Source organism: Bos taurus, chromosome 10 (assembly GCF_002263795.3).
Source record: "Bos taurus isolate L1 Dominette 01449 registration number 42190680 breed Hereford chromosome 10, ARS-UCD2.0, whole genome shotgun sequence".
Classification (NCBI taxonomy): domain Eukaryota; kingdom Metazoa; phylum Chordata; class Mammalia; order Artiodactyla; family Bovidae; genus Bos; species Bos taurus.
This window is the reverse complement of record NC_037337.1, coordinates 95,562,083-95,580,288: the sequence shown is the minus strand read 5'-3', so window position 1 is coordinate 95,580,288 and position 18,206 is coordinate 95,562,083.

Below are 18,206 nucleotides of genomic sequence, written 5' to 3'. Positions count from 1 at the left end.
GGCCAGTGGTGTGCGTGAGACTTAATGCCCATATGCCCTTCAATGATTATTGCCAGCATCCAGAAGGTAACTTCCTTGCAGTTATCACTGGCATCCAAGTGGATAGCTTTTAAACTAGTTTTGCTTGAATCCCCAAAGTCAGTTACCTAGTGAGTTTTGTCATCACCTCAACCAAGAGCCTCATTGTCACAAGTCCCTGCCTGTCAGATGTCACTGAATCATAGCCATACCTTCTCCAATGTGGTAGAACTTTCAATCATGTGGGATGTTTCTTCAAATATTTTCCCTACTATGGACATTCTCCCTCAGCCTTAGTAAGAGTAGCTGCCTTCTTGCTCTGCTATTTCTGCATAGTTTCATCTTTTCAGCCAAGTTAGGATTTAGTCTTTTGCTACTTAATCATTTTGAATAAGAGTATTCCTGTTTAAGTAACTCGTTTGGTTTCTGGCATTTGACTCATTCCTTAGTGGTATAGCATTCTTTCATACCTCATAATTATATACTGAAGTCATATGAAGTTTTGAATTTTTTCTTAATAGATATATCACATTTGTTGCTGTTGTTCGGTCACTCAGTCATGCTTTACTCTTTGTAGCTGATGGACTGCAGAATGCCAGGCTTCCCTGCCCTTCACCATGTCCTGGAGCTTGCTCAGACTCATGCCCATCCAATGGTGATGCCATCCAACCATCTTGTCCTCTGTCATCCCCTTCTCCTCCTGCTTTCTGTCTTTCCCAGCATCAGAGTCTTTCCCAATCAGCCAGCTCATCACATTAGGTGGCCAAACTATTGGAGCTTCAGCTTTAGTATCAGTCCTTTCAGTGAATATTTAGGACTGATTTCCTTTAGGATGGACTGGTTGGATCTTGCAGCCCAAGAGACTCTCAAGAGAGTTCTCCAATACCACAGTTCAAAAGCATCAATTTGTCAGTACCCAGCCTTCTTTATGGTCAAACTCTCACATTCATACATGACTACTGGAAAAACCACAGCTTTGACCTATATGGACAGCAATGGAAAAAATCTTTGCTTTTTAATACACTGTATGGGTTTGTCATAGCTTTTCTTCCAAGGATCAATCATCTTCTAGTTTCATGGCTGTAGTCACCATCTGCATTGATTTTGGAGCCCAAGAAAGCAAAGTTTATCACTGTTTCCATTGCTTCCCCATCTATTTGTCATGAAGTGATGGGACCGGATGCCATGATCTTCATTTTTTGAATGTTGAGTTTTAAGCCAGCTTTCTCACTCTCTTCTTTAACCTACAAGAGACTCTTTAGTTTCTCTTCATTTTCTGCTATAAGGGTGGTGTCATCCACATATCTGAGGTTATTGATATTTCTCCTGGTAATCTTGATTCCAGCTTGTGCTTCATCCAGCCCAGCATTTCACATGACGTACTCTGTGTATAAGTGAAATAAGCAGGGTGACAATATGCAGCCTTGATGTACTTCTTTCACAATTTTTAACAAGTCTGTTGTTCCATGTCCAGTTCTAGCTATTGCTTCTTGACCTGCATACAGATTTCTCTGGAGGCAGGTCAGGTGGTCTGGTGTTCCCATCTCTTTAAGAATTTTCCACAGTTTCTTCTGATCCACGCTGTCAAAGACTTTAGAGTAGTCAAAGAAGCCAAAGTAAATTCTTTTTCTGAAATTCTTTTGCTTTTTCTATAATCCAACAGATGTTGGCAATATGATTTCTGGTTCCTCTGCTCTTTCTACATACAAACTTCCAGCTTGTATATCTGGAAGTTCTAGTTCATGTACTGTTGAAGCCTAGCTTGAAGGATTTTGAGCATGTCATTGCCAGCATGTGAAATGAATGCAATTTGTGGTAGTTTGAATGCAGTTTGAACATTCTTTGGCATTGCCCTTCTTTGAGACTGGAATGAAAATTGCCCTTTTTCAGTCCTGTGGCTACTACTGAGTTTTCCAGATTTGCTGGCATATTGATTGTAGCACTTTAACAGCATTATGTTTTAGGATCTGAAATAGCTCAGCTGGAATTCCATCACCTCCACTAGCTTTGTTTTGCAATGATGCTTTCTAAGGCCTATTGGACTTCACATTCCAGGATGTCTGACTTTAGGTGAATGATGACATCATCATGGTTATCATTAAGATCTTTTTTGTACAGTTCTTCTGTGTGTTCTTCCCACCTCTTCTTAATATTTTCTGCTCCTGTTAGGTCCATACTGTTTCTATCCTTTCTTGTGCCCATCTTTGCATGACATGTTCCCTTGGTATCTCTAATTTTCTTGAAAAGCTATCTGGTCTTTCCCATTCTATTATTTTCCTCTATTTCTTTGCACTGATTACTTAAGAAGGCTTTCTTATCTCTCCTTGCTCTTCTTTGGAACTCTGCTTTTGGAACTCTGGGTATATCTTTCCTTTTCTCCTTTGCCTCTTACTTTTCTTAGCTATTTGTAAGGCCTCCTCAGACAACTATTTTGACTTTTTATAGTTTCCTTTTCTTGGGGATGGTTTTGATCACCTACTCCCATACAATGTTACAAACCTTTGTCCATAGATGTTCAGGCTCTCTGTCTTTCAGATCTAATGCCTTGAATATATTTGTCATTTCTACTATATAATCATAAGGGATCACATATCAACAGCCACTTGAAATTAGAATTTCCTTAATAATTTCACCAGGCCCCTTTTATGTTTTGTTTTGTTTCTGACTGAGGATTCTTCCATATTTCTTTAAGAAAAACTCTTATCTTTCATGTCAACTCTTCTGGGGCATGTTTTGAGCATAGTATTGAAACTCTCACTTATTAAATTTCTTTTATGAAGACTATTACAATTGTTATGAATTTATTTTTTTTCTCCTAATGTAATCTTTCCACCATATCTTTGTAATTTAGGGAAATACAAAAGATTCACTTGTGGACTTAAGACTTATTTTCCAGAGTAATTATATGACTTTAGTTGTACTATTACCAACAATACGCCACACAGATTTTTGCAAACATTTAAAAATGAATGAGATCTGCCCTGCCTCAGTACACATTATAATGTGTACCTACTTATACCAAATAGGATTATATAATCTAAACAGTGCACAGTTTTTTATCTGACATTTGATTCTCTTTCTGAAAATAGGGAGGTGGCAGAGTTGTCTTCTCTAAGAATAATTTCACTGGGGAAAGAGTCAATCAATTAACAAATTAAACCAAACATCAAAAAATTCTACAATATTCTGTGGATATTACTTATCCAGATACATGGTAAAACACATTTAATCATGTAATATGTATTAGCTATATGTATTTATAAGCAGGCACAGCAGAAATTGCCAGTTATTCACCAACATCCATCCTGTCCTTTTTCCCATTAGTAATAATATATCCAAGTTTTCCTTAGAACATTTGCCTAGGCAAAGATTTTTATGCTTCCCTATTAGCTAATGAACTATGTGACTAATTTCCGGCCAATAGCATGGGAAGAAGAATGTATACAGACAGACATTGGATTATGTTCTTAAAGGGAAGAGATGTGGTTTCCATTTCCTGTTTCTTTCCCACTGTATAGAACATAGATCTGATGGAAGGACCTGGACTTATACCATTGATGAAGGCCAGGTTTTAAGGATTACAAATCAATACGCCAAAATCTGAAGTCTAAAACCAATTCTACCCCATTAGGCTGGATGACTTAAGTCTAGATGATTCAAAGAGATTACAAGAAAAACTCAGTCTACGCTAGTCCACTAAGGTATTTTCTCCTTGATTTCAGCAATTCACCTGTTTCTGAAATAATAGGTGTATTTAAAATATGCAACTGATGTAGAAATATATGTTCTTGATAATTTAAATATTATGTCTTAAAATATTTAATATATTAAATGAGCTTAATTTATTATTATTTAAACATTTTTTTAAATTTAAAACTTACAGTCTACGAAGTTATACATAGATGATGCTGTTTCTTTACTTTCTGAAAATGCTTTGATGGTCCCAAGTGACCAAATGCGGAATAGTGTGGAACAAAAGCTGCAACGGTGATAGTTAATAAAAGTTCAGTCTGGATAAAACGTATTTATATGTATGCTTATATGTAATGTTTTATGTGATCTGTAACTCAAAGGTTTGATTCTGTTGCTTTGGGTTATGTGTGTAATGCTAAGTCACTTCAGTTGTGTCTGACTCTCTGTGACCCTGCGGGCTGTGACCTGCTAGGTCCCTCTGTCCATGGGATTCTCCAGGCAAGGATCCTGGAGTGGCTTGCCATGCATGCCCTCCCCAGGAGGGTCTTCCCAACCCAGGGATAAAACTTTGTGGATGAACACAGATGTCCTATCCTCTCTCATCAAACCATGGGATTATGTAAAGTGCCTGCCTCACAATTCTGTTGCCATCTGATAGTGGAATTACGGCAAAAACCTGCAAAGCTAAATCCATACAGATGATGTCTGCTGGTATATCATGGTCACTTCTTGCCTCTGAGCATCCTCCTGTTTTCTGTTGTTGATATCTCTGATTAATTGACTTACACTATTTCTTGACTTTGTCAGAATCCAGGGGCCCCTTCCTGCTAGTCTGGCCTTCCATCCTGCCTGAAGTTACCATCTCCTCTGATGGCTCTATGTGTTCCTCTTCTTTGCTCCTGACTCATCCTATAGTATTTGCTGTAAGGTCACCACGCTCCTGAATAGAAGTCCCCTTGTTTGACCTCCTGGATTTTAACACAGGGTCCTTTCATACAGAAAATAGTTGAAGCACAAGTGTGTGTGTGTGTGTGTGTGTGCTCAGATGTGTCCAATTTGTAATCCCATAGACTGGAACCCACCAGAGTCTTCTGTCCATGGAATTTTCCAGGCAAGAATATTGTCGCAGATTGCCATCTCCTCCTCCAGGGGATCTTTCTGATGCAGGGATCAAATCTGCATCTCTTGTGTCTCCCGCATTGGCAGAAGGATTCTGTATCTTTGCACCGCTTGGGAAGCCCGACTGAAGCATGGGAGGGACAAATAAATTTCTCTCTCTCTGACCAAGCTGCTTTGTTTATGTAACTTTTCTGTTGCTTTTTATATGACCTCAGAGAAATCCTGAGATGTAACTCACATTTGGGAAAAATCCCTCCTTACCAAAATTTCCTCATTACCAAATAACCCCCTCCATGATTTTTGGGAAGTTAAACCTCTTGTAACTAAAATTTGAAAGAGAATGTAACTAAAATCTGAAAAAGAATTCCCTCCATTCTCATGATTTCCTCATTACCAAATAACCTCCTCCATAATTTGGGGGAAGTTACACCTCCAAGTTAGGATGTCACTAGGCTGTCTATATCTTTTAACTCTATTTTTTGTTTTTTCCATCTCCTTTCTTTCCCCCACCAAGCCTCATGATTGGAGAGGCTAAGTTCTATTTTTTTTTTTCTCTCCAGTTTCAGTCTCATAACTAACAAAGGAACTGCAGTATTTTCTCAAAGGACAACCTTTGCTTTGAAATATGTAATGTAAGTTAAAGGCATGTGGTTAATCTTTATTCTTCTCTTCATAAGTTCTAACTTTTGAGCTCATTGCCTTACTGCCATTTTATTTTATTAACTCAAATGGATTATTATATTTCTTTCTCTTTTTATCTCACTTCTAACAATCCTAATTACTATCTCTCTGAAACAATATTGATATTTTAAGGGTATATTCTTTTTACATTTGGATATGAAAGTGAACTCTAGAGACATACATACTGATCATACTGATTCTACAGTTCAAAATTTGATCTGGCTACTAAGCTATATAAGTTAGTTAGTAAAAAAAAGAAAAAAAAAAGATTAATAGTAGACTCAAAGTATTAAACATCAAAAATATAAAAGTTTTAGCTAGCCCATGTCTGAACTTTTCATTATCATAAATTATTTCCAGACTGGCTTCTTCTGATGTCCAATAGTAACCACTTTCAAAACGGCAAAGAAATTCTTGTTTTCTTGAGATTTAAGAGTTGCAGCAATATTGACAGTTACTATATATGTGGGCCTATATGTGTGGACCTGGAGTTGGAAATGGCTACCCACTCCAGTATTCTTGCCTGGAGAATCTGATGAAGTTAGCCTGGCAGGCTACAGACAGCAGTGTCACAAAGAGTCGGACATGACTGAAGTGACTGAGCACTCATATATGTGGATTCTTCATCAGTCTCTGAACTCTTCCTTGCTAGAAAATAAGTTCTCAAGTGCTGATGATTGTATTTGTTTTGGTTTGAACTTATATAATTCGGTTAAGTGTTCTACTCTTCCATCCATTGCCAGTTATGAGTTTCCAGTGTTCTGTAAAATATAACCTTGGCTTTTGTGTTGTCTCCTGTGAAAATGGGATTATTTATTCAAATGATTAATGCACTATAATTGCAAAATTGCTTTAGAACTCAGTAGCTTTATATATATATATATATATATATATATATATATAATGGCCTGAAATGATTTCAGCAAACTAAAAAACTAAAGTCTAAAGCTAAGTCTAAAAAATTCTTTAGTGAAAGTCAACTCAGTAAACTCAATTTGAATATCCAATATCTGTGTGCTGCTACATGATGATAAAGATGCAGATAATTTTCTGAGTAATTATGACTACAAGAATGTATTATACATTAGAGATAATGTGATGATAAAAGTTTGGAAAACCTTAGACACATCACAAAACTGCTTTAAAGAAATGTTTCTCCAAATCTTATCTACAGCATATCTGGGGCTTAACACATCAGCCACTGAGTACCAGAAACCACAGAGTAAGCATACATGTTCCCAGAAATTGTATTTTATTTAAAGACTTGGAGAGAAGAATGCATTTAAAATTTTAAACATATATGGTATGCTATAAAATAGAATGAAAAGTTAAGATAAATCAAAACCTCAGAGGAAGATTTCAAGCACACTAGGGCTTTATAATCTTGTTGATATCCCACAAATGTTTTAGTGCTAATTTTTTTTTTTACTTTCTTTCTCTGTTAGGATTCCTTCATTGAAAAAAGTTTCAAAGGCAAAGCTTTAAGATTAAAATTAAAACCATGAGTTTCCAAAAAATGTAAAAACCCATTCACCACAGCAAGAGAAGGATAAAATGCTTAGAAATGAATGTATAAAAAGATCCACAGAATGTATGTATTGGTCAGAGTTCTAATGAAGAAGCAGAACCATTATAAGTGACATGGAATCAGAATGTATTATAGGGATAAGAGTTTTTACAATGAAGTGAGCTGGCGAAGTTATCAATGCAAAGCAATCGATTCTGCTTAGGGTTGGACTTGACATTCTATTGCTCTGTCAAGAACAGAACTTGGACCTGTGTGAGGCTGCGATGAGATCCACAATAAAGACTGGAACCCACAAAGACAAACTGGCCTGTGCTTATCTCATTATCTCTAACTGTGATACCATGAACAACATCCAGGAAAGTGTAGCACTTTTCATTTAGGAGAGGTACACGTTTAATGCCAGTATTCTTATTCGCAAGGAATGGCTGACAAGAGCAAGGAAGGGTCTGATCTTGGAGAAAACTGTTATGCTGAATATTCTCAGCAAAGGTAGGCTTATATTTAATGTAAGAAGGTTCTCACTGTACTCACACGTGAGACCTAGGGGAGGGGTTTCATCACTGGAACAATGCAGGTTCTAAGGACTACAACCAGATATGATGTCCAGTAGGTTCAAGAAAACAGGTGGCAATGCTTGGTCTAGGTGTTTGAACCACAGACACTCCCTTCTGACTGAGACAAACTGATTCTCTTTGCCTCAGGAAGGATTTAGTAGACGGGCATGTGCTGAAAAGACAGAAAGATAGTTAATGCAGAGGATGAAGAGTCAGAGGAAAGGGAGAGAGAAGAATGAACAATTCCTAAAAATGAATGGGAAAATCATAGAGAAAGGAAGGAAAGGGAGGAAGGAACATAAAGGGAAAGAAAGGTTGAAAAGTTGTGTCAAACCATCACCAAAGAGACACTTTTTATAAGTTATTGCATTTTATCCTTTCAACAAATTTAAGGAACAATATTGGTTATTTTTCATTTTGTGGATGACCAATAAGAAATGCAAAGAATTAACTAACTGGCCCACAAACATACAGTAAATATAAGAGAAGAAACTCAAATTCAGATTTGTCTCATTTCATGATTGTCACTCTACCATCTTTCTCATGAATCCAGGCATAAAATTATAAGATGATCCCTCTTGATAGCATCTGATTCTGGGAGTTTCTCTAAACCACTGTGTTTGGCTTCAAAACTTCTGCTTGAATTTGAAGCTGAAGACCCAGAAAGCTGAAAGCCATTTGCAAAGTTATTTTAAGAAGACCGATTTGTAAAAATAATAATAATTTTATATATATATATATATATATATATATATATATATATATAAAGATATTTCCAGGAGATTCCGAGGTACCCACTCCAGTATTCTTGCTTGGGAAATCCCAGGGATAGAGGATCCTGACAGTCTAGAGTCCAGAGGGTTACAAAGAATTGGACACAACTGAGTGACTGAGCACATATACACGTAGATATTCAAACTTGTATTTAAGTTAAATAGATAATTTTTCACTGTGGCTTGTTAATGGAACTGGTTTATTGAATGGAAACTTGTCCTTGCATCTGTTTTCAAGGAATCTGTTGGGTTTGCTTCCCAGAATTTGAGAGCGTTTAGGGCAATCCCAACAGTTTCTTGCCACTTTTGGATATTAGAATTGTATTAATTTATGACCTAAAATATTCATTTAACTTATACCCTCATATCACATTCAATTAAGGATCTCCTGCTTTCTCCCATTTAAGCTTCACTTATTCCAGAGGCTCATAGGGGGCAGCTATGAAGGAACGGGTCTCAGGGTCAGTCCATTCCTTCTTCTTGCTCCAGCCAACAACTCCCCATAACTTCTCTACCTGTTCATGCCCTTTGAGGCTAAATAAATGGAAAGCACCTCAATCTGATACTCCAATGTATTGATTACATGCAGTGCTTCAAAATGGGTTTCCCTAGTGGCTCAGATGGTAAAGAATCCATCTTCAATGCAGGAGACATGGGTTCAATCCCTAGGTCAGGAAGATCCCCTAGAGAAGGAAATGGCCACCCACTCTAGTATTTTTGCCTGGGAAACCTCATGGACAGAGGACCCCGGCAGGCTACAGTCCATGGGGTCACAAAAGAGTTGGACATGACTTAGTGACCAGACAACAATAACAATGGTTCAAGACAAATATAAAAATAAAGAATATTTTTATATGAGAGTCAAAGATACTTTTTTTTCCCTCAGATTCCAAGGGGCACTTACAAAGTGAGCCACAGTGCAGGGCAACCTCGGGCAACCCTGTAGCTAAAGAACATTTCTGGCTGTCCTGGCATGCAGTCCCTCTTTCTTACAGGGGTTTCACTGAAGCCCTCCTTATTTCACTTTCAAAATGAAAGCAAAGCCACTTCACTTTTGTCTGACCCACATTCAACAATCTTTAAAAGGAGCAACGTTTACCCTGATGAATCTCTGCTCTGGGTAAAAGTGTCAGAGATGGCTTTGTTCTTTCTTAATAGGTCTCATAGATATGTCTGTCTTCTGTCTTGAACCGATTTGCAAAGCAGAAATAGAGACACAGAGGCAGAGGACAAAGGTGTGGACGCCAAGACGAGAGAAGGCGTGTGAGGTGGGTTGGGAGACTGGGATTGACATATAAACACTGTTGTCGTCTGGTCACTAAGTTGTGTCTGGCCCTTTTTAGACCACCAGGCTCCTCTGTCCATGGGATTTCTCAGGCAAGAGTACTGGAGTGGGTAGCCATCTCCTTCTCCAGGGAATCTTCCCAACCCAGGGATTGAACCTGCCTCTCCTACATTGGCAGGCTGGTTCTTTACTGCTGAGCCACTAGAGAAGCCCATATATAAAAACTGCAGTGTATAAAATAGATAACTAATGAGAACCCATGTTATAGAACTGGGAATTCTACTCAATGATCTGTGGTGACAAAAGAGGATATATGTACCTGTATAGCAGATTCACTTTTCTGTACAGCAGAAAATAACACAAAATTGTAAAGCAACTAAACACCAATAAAAAAACATATACTGAAAAATGGGCCCTCAAAAATGTGCTGATACTTGAAAGCCATGGGTTCCATTTTTGGGCACTAGCCAAAATTCTAAGATAACAGAAAATTCCATTTCACATCTTATTACTGGAGCACTCACTTTGGGGAATACTTGAAGACAATGTGCCCTAAGAATCTATTGCCTTATGGAGATATAAATAATTTCCCTTGTTGGTGAATCACATGGAGATAAGAAATATGTCTCATCTGACATAAAAATGAATGTCTTAATTTTTTTAAATAAGCAAGTAAGAAGCATGATAATCAGTTATCCTGATAACCACCTATTAGAACAAAAGTACATTTTTTGTGTATTTGTGTCTTAAAAAATAAACTCTAGTATTAGATTCTAAATTGTTCATAAAGCATTTCCAGATTGTGTTTGAAAATCTCCAGTTTGTTATGAAAATATTGGTCGTATCTTCATTATAATAGTGCTACTGGGCACCATTAACCCCTTTCAGATCCATTTCTGTTGAAACAAATGGAAACTGCAAGCCATCAGCTTGTTAAATAAACACAGGTGTTGCCTAGCCCCTGCTGGTATGCCATGTACAGAAGAATCATTCTTTGGAAGCAGTCAAGAAGAAAGGGAGAGGAGAGAAAGGTCGCGGGGCCAACTGTAGACCTGCTGAATGTTGTTCAAAAACAAAGGCGGCTTGTCACAAGGCTGAGCGGGCAGAGGCAACCCTGACGGCCAGGGTGGGACAGGGCTGCCTGGGCGAGCCTTCAAAGGGATTTTGCATGTGATTTTATGCTTTCAGTTAAAGAAGAAGCGGGCAGGATGACATGTGTGGGTTAAGAGGTGCACATACTCACACACACATGCGTAGACTTTCTCCCTCTTCCTCCCTCAGAGGTGTTGGGTGAATGCATTTTACTGCATTCAGTTTAAGATGCCGTCAGATGCTGCAGTTGAAAATGTTGGGCTTGCCCATCAGCAAAACAATGAATTGAAGTTTTTACTTTTCCGTTTTGAAACCCTTCATTTTAAGTATTTGTTGAGGAATATTTTCCTGTTTTCTTCATGCAGTAATGAAAAAGCATGACACTTAAGAGGAGCCCTCAGTTTACCCATGACCCAAGTGTTCTGCAGTGTTTCTGTCTTGATACCCATTCACAGGAGAGGATTGAAACACACATAAACACAAGGCATTTCCACTAAATGAAAGTGCTGCTGTGATTTTTTTTTTCCATTTGCCTCCATGGAATCACCTGTGAGAGTGCAATGGCAGCAACCCAAAGAGAAGGAGATGGCTAAATGCTAAAAGGCGATTCAGGTTAATCATTCTCTGTAAAGTCCTCTAACAGAGCCGTGTTCTAACCCTAACCTCAACTCTGGGCTATCGAGCTGGCACTAGGGGTAAAGAACCTGCTTGCCAATGCAGGAGATGTAAAAGTTTCAGGTTCAATCCCTGAGTCAGAAATATCTCCTGGAGGAGGGCATGGCATCTCACTAAGTATTCCTGCCTGGAGAATCCTAGGGACAGAGGAACCTGGTGGGCTACAGTCCATAGGGTTGCACAGAGTCGAACACCACTGAAATGACTTAGCAGGCATAGACACAACCTCAACCCTGATTAATGGCTCACCATGCATGGCAGTCCATTTTAGCAACTATGGAGGCTCACCCCACCTCACTCACATGCATTGTACCCTGGAAAATAGGTCGCAGCTTGCTCTGTTACTTTTCTTCCCCTGCCCTCTCCTCTCTGAGCATCTAGCAATAGAACAAAGCCTTCCGTGTGAGGGCCCCTGCAAACGTGCTGTGACCTTGTGTGGCATTGTGGTATAAGTCTGGGGACTAACACTAGACTCTGCATGTTGCAAACATTTTCTGGCCATTTGCTTCCTGATCAACTCGGGGAAGGGAGGCGGGAGACAAGAAGGGCTGTGAACAGAATAAAGCAATCGTGAATCCTTGACATTTAATAGCAACAGATTTTTTTAAAAGTCAACTTGAGCAAATTGTATTTTAGTAGCTAATTATAGCAAATTGTGATCCTGCCTTAGTGCTACCAGAGAAAATGTACAAGATGAATTGAATCTGGATTACATTCTCAAGTTCAGGACCATCAGATAGTGGGAATGTATGCTCAATCAAAGCACTCAAAGGGGAACAGTTGCTGATAAAGGTACAGACAGCCAAATGCACTCTGTCCTTCTTGATACAGGAAGTCAGCCCAGATTAAACAGAGGAGAACTTCTGAGCTGATTCTTGCTGATCGCACCCCCAGCAGTCAGCCTCTCTTTGTGCTTATGTGAACAAGACTAGAGTCTGGTGCCTGGTGTGTGTCTGTATTTATAAAAGCAACTGGCTGTGAACCAGGGCGTTTCTCCTGCCTCAAATACTCTCCTTTCAAACACAATCAAACTGTCAGCCGGTTGGCATTGGTTTGGTACATCTCACAGACGTTTTCTTTTCAGTACACCAGAAGGGTCACAGACCACAAACGCAAGCCTCCAGAGCTGAGTCATTAGGCCTCTTTTGATCAGCAGCTTATGGAGCTGATCCCTGTTTTGAGTTAATGTCTCTGTGTTGATGTAAATTGCAAATGAACAACTGGATGCCATGAGACTTTCTTTTGTATTATTAGTTGGACTTAGGGAATGGATCACAACTGATGCCTTAAAATACTCTTAATTCTATATGGCAATATTCTCAAGTCTGTTTTATTTTTCTTTCTGCTATATTCATTTAAAATACTATGATTTGTCTAAGTAAGCTAACATAAGATTTTCCTATATAGATGATATTAAAATAACAACCTCCTAATTTTACATTCTGTTGAATACATTCTAGGAAATGTGTGTATATGGACTTATGTGATGTGGGAAGTTTCTCCATAGTCCCTTGGTTGATAAATTATCTACCTTAAAACCTGTCTCTCCTCTTGCCTTCTTTCTGTTAACTCGTCAGATTTTACATGAGGGCAGAAGACAAGGATTCCTTACTTTTTCATCTCAAGGAAGTGCAATGCTAGGTATCATGTATCCTGACTGGGACTATGAAATTACTAAGAAATAGATCAAGTAAGAATCAGAGAAAAACAAAAGATGAGAAAATAGAGAACTGAAGAACAAAGATAGAGAAGCTTTGTTTTGGTGGAACACTCTGTTAATCATTATTTTCAAGGCCAAATGCCTTCTAAATATATCACTGGCCTGTGCCGAGAAGAGGAAGCTGGGTGGGGGAGCTGGAAGGATGAATCACCATCTGATTAGCGTGTCTAGTCTGGCACAGTGCTGTGTTCTCCACGTATTTCCTCTCCTTGATATGGGCTAGGTTACACCGATGTGCTCCAGGCCCCTGGGTGAGCCTACAGGCTAATATTAGGAGTAGCAATTGTCAGGAGGCTATGCTGTATTGACTTTTCTACTTCAGTTAGGAAGAATCAAGTTATTTGCTATTGAGCATACTGTCTAAATGTTGTGCCCCTCCATTTTTTTTCCCCTTTTGCAATGACAGTTCATTCTGGTGAACTCAGCAAACCCTCTCTATGATGACCATGGCTCTGAAAGTGCCACTGCCTCTTAAAAATCATTCTTATATGCTCCCCACATAATAGGTGTGCACAATTGAATTATCCTGACTCAAGAGGTTTAAGAAACTTACCTACAGTGACACATACAGTAAGAGACAGATCTTCAAAGGAACCAAGATCTTCCAAGTTCTAGCGTAAGTTGTAAGTGTGTTTCAAAAAGAGTGATTATCCCTGCTCAGTATTTTAGAAATAATTTCTAGGATGAAAGAGTTTACATACAATCCAAACATCCTTGGAAACTGTGCATACTTGGAGATGATCTGTCTCATTCTCATCCTATCAGTGGGAACTTCTGCCCTATTCAAATCCCAGATCCAATGCCCATGTACAGCACAACCATGTCTGGGTTTTTGGGTAGGCATGCATTCCCAATGTAGGACCTGGAAATGCTTTACAGAACACTCATTTTGTTATGCAGACACTTTTTAAAGTCTTTATTGAATTTGTTACAATATTGTTCCCGTTTTATGCTTTGGTTTTTGTCTTCAAGGTGTGTAGGATCTTAGTTACCCCATCAGGATTGAACCTGAACCCTCTACATTGGAAGTTGAAGTTGTAACCACTTGACTGCCAGGGAAGTCCCCAGAACACTCTTACCAGCTCTCTGAGGTTGCCATGGAATGTAACAATTCCCAAAGCTTTGTCCTGCTCACCTATTCATGTCTGTAAGTGGCTGCTGCTGCCAAGTCGCTTCAGTCGTGTCCAATTCTGTGCAACCCCATAGATGGCAGCCCACCAGGCTCCTCCATCCCTGGGATTCTCCAGGCAAGAACACTGGAGTGGGTTGCCATTTCTTTCTCCCTGTAAGTGGCAGATAGACTGATATTAGTTATAACTCTCAGAATATGTAGCTCTGAATTCCTAATAGGGAGAATGCCCTCATCTAGGAGAATTACACATTTGATAGGAATTTGAAGAGATGATTTTATTGCCATCTACAGTTGTCCCACCAATGTCACAAGATACTGAGAAAGATTAATGCTTAAATGTACACAACAGCATTGAACTTATTACTGGAATGACTGAGATTGGGGAAGTAAGACAGGCCTATAGTTAGTAACATGGCCTTTCATCATGAATGTTCCACTTGTTGGAAAAAGGAAGACCTGAATAGTGTGAACTCACCTGCTTTATGAGTGATGGAAATCTGCATGTATGTTCATCTCAGTAGATAATTGCTCCAATTAACACTCACAGGAAACATCCATAATGGTCTTCATTTCTAATTCACCATTCAAAAATAGAGAGGTGAGGCTTGCCTAAAGGAAAGGGTATGTGTGTTTTCCCTTTTATCTAACGTGTTTCCTTTTTTTTGTTTGTTTTTTTCGTCTTTACATGGCAGACTGTAGTGATCTAGCTCAGTCCTCATGCCCTGCAGGTCATGTAGTTGAATGGTACTGGGAATGGGCAGGTCTGTTTCATCACAAGTGACATAACCACATCCTCAAAGTTTGAAATTAGTGCAGCTGAAAATACAGTGAGAAAAGAATCACATCCAGATGCCGCTTTTGCCAGTCCTCCCCAGGCCGGAGCTCTCTTTGGGTTGTTTCTTTTCACCTTCCTCTTGAGTGTGCTAAGGTTTGTGAACGTAAATGGCATCTGTGAACAGTTCTCCAGGCTAGAAATGTAGCACATAGCTTCCAGAAGTTGTGGAGATCTTCTGGTTAATTTTTACATTGCCATGTCAATCTCTTTCCCCCTTTCCTTGTTTTGATGATGATATTACAATTATTCAGGGATAACAACTTTGTTTTTAAAAACAAAGTTTTAAATCTGACTCATATCCATTGCTATCTTCCATATCTTTTAAGACACTATCATTTCTATTTAAATATGCATGTATCACTATCATCGTTATAACCTTCATCTTTTATCTATTTTTACAGCTATAACACTCATTTTCAAACAGTATTTCATTTAGCAGTGTCTGATAGTGACTCTGATATCTTAAAATGCTCAGTATACTTTAGTGAGTACAGACCCTACATAGAACATAATCTACATGGTACCTTTCAGGAAAAATAGCTTCACTTTAAAACTACTCAAAGAATAACATTTATCACTTATTTCACATTTTTCTTCAATGAGAGCCCATGAACATGAATTAAAATAATTCTTTTTTTTTTTTAATAAGTTTTCTTCTCTTTCAAAAGGCAGCTTTTAGCATTTATGTCTATGGTTTGTAACTTCTGTATTGCTACAAGAATTGTAACTTAATCTTTTAAATCCCAAAATAAATTAAACATTTTTGTCTGATTACATCTGGGGCTTCTACAAAAGAAATTTTGTTCATGTGAAGTGGACTTTTAGAAAAACCTATAGATATTTTTTTTATTGCTTTACATCAGACTATGATGAACTTTGAACAATAAATAATAGTGCTACATATAATAACATGTGATCTTTTACTTTATATCTAGAACCATTAATTGGTGCCTACCTAGCAGGGGTTATTGCTTACACCTGATATCCGAAAGTATGGATAATGAACTGTTTACCTCCTAATGTATACTGTTTTCATTGGTTTATCATTTCTGCCCTTGAACTCTTATAACCTAAAAAAAAGCTGATTTTTCTCACTTTTTTTAAGTGTTCAAACACTGTAATTTAATTACTTTAGGATGTGTGTTTAAACATAAATCTAGTGTCTATGGCCTGAGAACTTTAATATTCTGTTATAGCAACAGAGCCTTAAATAACATGATGTCTGTCTGGAAATATGATGATTAGGCAAAAATTGTGTAGTTACCAGATCAGTTTGCAACTAAATGCAACTCTCAGAAGAAAATGCTAATGTTAATTTCAGTTACATGTGAAACATAAGATTAAAAAAAAATTGGAATATATTTGATTTACAATTTAGTGTTAGGTATACAGCAAAGTGAATCAGTTATGCATAAGCATATATACACTATTTTTTAGATTCATTTCTCATATAGGCCATTATAGAATATTGAGTACAGTTCTCCGTGCTGTATAGTAGGTTATTAGTTATCTATTTTATATACAGTATTTTTGAACTTCCTAGGTGGCTCTAGTGGTAAACAACCCACCTGCCAATAAGGAGACATAAGAAAGAGACATGGGTTTGATTGCTGGGAGGGGAAGATCCCTGGAGGAGGGCATGGTAACCCCCTCCAGCATTCTTGCCTGGAAAATCCATAGACAGAAGAACCTGGTGGGCTACAGTCCATGGGGTTGCAAAGAGTTGGACATGGCTGAAGCAATTTAGCAATGAGCAGCAGAAGTATGTATTTTGATAGTTTTAGAGATTGTTCATTCTGAGAACATTTGTGGAGTTTCTGTTTTTCAAAGAAACCTTTAGAATAAAGAGTTTAGTTAGACAATCTCTAAATTCAAGAGCTAAGTTAGTAAGTTTACTGAGACTGCTGGTTGTGTCAGTATCTAACAGCAGAGCTTCTTTTCGTTAGCTGTGGCCTTTAACTTCAGTTATACCAATAGTAGGCACAGAATCTTAGAGGCAGAAAAGATCATCTGTTGAAACCATACTTTTACAGATGTTCCAGATGAGCTTTAAAATATGTGGCTTTTATTACATAAGACGTCATCAGTTCTTACCTCAGCATAAAGTAGAGCTACTCACAACGTGATTTGGAGATCACTGTACATTTATGGAATGTTTATTATGTGTCTCTTATGAGACAAATGCAGACACAGTGTTTCAAACAACAGCAATTTTACATGGCCAGGATATTCAAGTGCCTGACCAGTGGGCTTGTATTTTGTATGTCTTTTTTCACATAGAATTTTTCTAACAGTTTATTTTATTGTATTGACAAAAATATTCATGACAGGTTGAAATGTTTTTAAGTAGTTGTTTGAAGAAGCGTCACTTTAGTGGCTTCATATATTTCTAATTGTCACAACTTTTCTATTCTTTTAGTCTTACTGTACACACTTTGAAGATCTCCAGAGCAATTTGATACACTGTGTAAGCATCATTGTTTAAAGTGAACTTTGGTACAAACACAAAGCAGCAAATCCTTCAGCTGTTTCCTTAACTTTGGGGTGTCTTTACAATTGGAAGGAACAGGAATACCCTTTTTGATCCTTAGAAAGGGCAAGCATTCTGTACTCTCAGGGTTTTGTACTTTTGGACCCGAGACAGTCATTGATGAGGTAGCTTCTATTTTGGACTACACTTCTGCTGTCCTCGGTGCTCCACAAATACTTAACAGCTAAAATATTACAACTGAAAACACCTGACTCTCCGTAACACCAGTTACTCTCCCTAGAAATTAAGAGAGTTAGTAGAAAGTCCTTCCTTGGGTTTGAACTAAGCAAGGTAGATGGGATTACACATTATGGGGTCCTGTAGAATGAGTACACCAGGGATAATTTGTCTCAGCAGAGAGAAAACAGCTGTGCCTCATGGTTTGCTCAGTTACTCCAAGAAACACACCTCATTTTTCTTGCCAAATCTATTAGGATAAACTGCTGCATAGTAGAGGTTGATATTTTTCTTGGCTGGAAAAAAAAAAAAAAAAAGAGAATGTAGGCTTTAGTAAATCTTGGATGTCTAGCTAGAACATTAAGTAACAAGTACTTAAATTGTGGAAATATAT